Below are 3769 nucleotides of genomic sequence, written 5' to 3'. Positions count from 1 at the left end.
GAGGTAACGGAATATCGACCAATTAGCTTTTGTAATGTTATCTATAAAGTGATAAGTAAGCTGTTGGCAACCCGGCTGAAGGGAGTTCTGCCAGAGATCATTGGGGAACAACAATCAGCGGTTGTTCCCGGTAGGATCGTTACTGATAATATTCTTACTGCACATGAACGTGTCCATACTATTAAAAGGAAAACAGGGAAACAAGGACTTTGTGTAGTAAAACTGGATATGCATAAGACATATGATATAGTAGAGTGAAAGTTTCTGAAGGAGATGATGGTGAAGCTGGGATTTGATATTCGATGGATCAACCTGATGATGGAGTGTGTTTCGTCAGTGCGCTATCGGGTACTGTTTAATTCACATGAAACTGATTAGTTTACACCTATGAGGGGTCTCAGTCAGGGGGATCCATTATCTCCGTACCTCTTCTTGATCTGCCTGTTATCACGTGCGGAGGAGGCTGGCGTTATTACGGGAGTGAAAGTCTGCCGAGACGCTCCATCCGTCTCGCACCTCCTGTTCGCAGATGACTCACTATTTCTGATGAAGGCGGATGAAGATAATGCAAAGGGCCTTCGTGATATTCTGAACTCTTACTGTGAATCCTCGGGACAGTTGGCAAGTGTTGCAAAATCAAGTGCGTTTTTTAGTCCTAACACAATGGTGGAATTAAGAGCTGAAATTTGTACTATCTTGAATATTATGCCGGAGGCGATCTTAGATAAGTATTTGGGCCTACCATCCATTGTGGGGGCAGATCGGAGTGATTGTTTCAAGTACTTTTTTTTTGCGAAGGAAAGTAAACTGCTAACTAAGAGTAACATTACAATCCATACGGATGATTTTCTCAACTTCTTCAGGCAGGCTGCTGAGCCATAGCTGAGTCCGTTTTGATTCCCTGCCAATCTTTGCGAGGGTGTGGCTGGCTACATTCTGACTCCTGTCAATGTGCCGGACATCAACCTTTCTTTCCGCTGCGGCTTCATGTATACTTCTAACCAGATGCACAAAGATAGAGCCACTTTGTCCTGGTTCCCGAATCTCATTGACCGCAGTTAAACAGTCCGTCTCCAAATCAAACGGTTTGTTAGCCCAGCAAAGTGCAAGTCTCATGCCCTCATCACAAGCAGCCAATTCAGCTTCTAGCGACGAGGTACAAGATGGCATGTATCGGCACGCAGCAAAGACGACAGCTCCCTCTTCGTCCCGAAGGATCATGCCTACTCCACCTTCTCCAGTTTGCATGACATAGCTCCCATCGACATTCAGTTTGAGCCGGCCCCTTGGCGGTCTGACCCATTGTTTCACCTCCACTTTTTCCTTTTTCAGTGGTTCCCTCAGGTATCTTCCAGAGTATGAGACAACTTGCTTTCCTTTGCAAGGATCCGCATGTGGGTGCTGTTTCAGGAACAACAGTGTGTCCACATAACTGCATAAGAAGCGCTTTGACACTTCAGTTGGAGGTGCAGGTTTGTTGTGGGTCAATTCATTATGGACATGCCATATTCTCCCAAGAACCATCATAACCATCAGTCTCTGAATATTATTGAGCTTTGCCAGCAAAGGTAAAACCCAATCACGGCCAGTATGCTCTAATAACTTTTCATTTGGCAGGTCCCAGCACTCTCGCATCTTATTCCACAAATTTCTGGCCGGTGGGCAATTGATCAGTGCATGGAATGTGTCCTCCTCCTCTGTACCACAGATCGTGCATATGCCCAGGGTGTCCATTTTCCGTTTCCTGAAATTCTGTTGAGTTGGCAAACCATTCCTGGCCAGCTTCCAGGTAAATGTTTTAACCTTTGGTGGCACCGAGCTTTTCCATATCAGTTCCCATTCTTTGTTGATCCCCTCCGGTCTTACACTTGTGGCTTGCATATTCATCTCTCTCTCTCTTTGTGCTCCATCGCCATGGCATATGCACTCTTAATAGAGAATTGTCCCTTCTGGTCCGGTTGCCAAGCCAGAAAATCAGCATCATTCCGTCTTGAAGTTCTAATTCTCAGAATTGCTTCAATATCAATAGGGTAAAAATGCTGATGTAGCAATTGTTCATTCCAAGTGCCGTCAGGGTTCAGTAGTTCAGACACCCATTTGAGGCGACATCTTCTTTTGGGTGTTATGGCTTTGAAATAGTCATTTCTATGTATCCAAGGGTCTCTCCATATGCGAACCGATGCACCATTTCCAATTCTCCAGATTACACCTTTTTTAAGAAGTTCTAATCCATATTCAATGGCCTGCCATGTGGAGGAGGCATTCCCAGAGAACACAGTGTCAGCGAGATTTCCATGTGGGTAATACTTTGCTTTCAGTACGTGAGCAGAGAGAGACTCTGGCTGTTGTAGCAGCCGCCATGCTTGTCTGGCCAACAGTGCCTGGTTGAACATTCACTAGTAGGAAAAGCCTCATCAGTGGCGCACGAAAATTTGATTCTGTGGCGCACGGGTGGTGCGCCACAGAAACGTCGCCACAAAAATAAGCTTTCTGTGGCGCACCTGGTCGTGCGCCACAGAAATAAGGTTTACGTGGCGCACGGGCCAGGTGCGCCACGAAATAAGTAGTTACGTGGCGCATGTGATGTAGCTGCGCCACGAAACAGGTGCGCCACGGAATTATTTTTTGGTGCGCCACGGAACTATGTACGGGTATACTCGATTTTGTGCTCCCTGGTGTATTATACGGGTTTTATACTGGTTTTATACACCGTATACAGGTTATATACTGATATAATATAGACGAGATATAATATGGACATATATAATCATCACATCATCATCACATTACTTAGAGCCCGATCGAGTTATACATATAGCTCCATACAACTCATAATCCATGCAAATTAAGAAAGTTCTCATCATCTCTAGATACAAACGAAGTGACACCGGCCGCCGCCTACACTAGGATGAAATAGAGTACCGCCGCGACGATGGTGAGCAAGAGCGAGAGCACAAGGAAGGTCTTCATCTTGCTCTTGTTCGCTTGGTGCGCCCTTCACTTGGCAACCGCCTCGTGTCTAGTCGGGTACCCTTTGTAGCGAGTTGCCGCTGAACTTGTGCACCTGTTTCTTGCACTCCTCCCACTCCTCGTACACTCCTCGGAACCCGCCACTCGAACACGACGTAGTACGTCATCTCTATGGACACAAGGCATATTAGTATATAACGCAATGGAAAGAGTTAGAGGGTTCACATGCATACATATTCACAAGAATTAAAGCAAGGAAATAATAATAAACCTAAAAGAAATATAGCATCGGTATCACATAAGTAATATGGTTCAACGATAACGACTACAATAGTAATTGAAGTCCAACAACGACGACCACCGTTTCGAGCAAATTAAGCAAGTTTAGTTTACAACACGGTGCAAATTGTCTATCGATTCAAAGTAATGCTAGGCACACCGGCCTCGGTCAACGAGACGTCTTCTTGAGCGGCTCCGGGAACGGCTTGTACAAGTCCTTCGTCGTCCACGTCCTTCCATCACCCCTGCTCATGTAGGCGTTCTTCGATATCCCTCTTAGGCAACGCTCTGGCTACGTGTAAGAGCCCCGATCCGTTGGATACATCTTGTAAGATAATTTCCGAGAGCTTTACTTGGATGCGATGGAAGTCTTCTCTAAGATCATCATCACTGATTTCCCTCGACATTTTAATGGGGTCTCGCTTACTAGGTGGCAGAGACATCATCTCTCGCATCCTCGACAAACCCTTTAAGGTGATGGAGGACATAGAAGGCCTCCTTAATGCTGCCAGCTGGCTGC

This window comes from Lolium rigidum, chromosome 5 (assembly GCF_022539505.1).
Source record: "Lolium rigidum isolate FL_2022 chromosome 5, APGP_CSIRO_Lrig_0.1, whole genome shotgun sequence".
NCBI classification, from domain to species: Eukaryota; Viridiplantae; Streptophyta; class Magnoliopsida; order Poales; family Poaceae; genus Lolium; species Lolium rigidum.
This window is presented reverse-complemented; position numbering follows the sequence as displayed.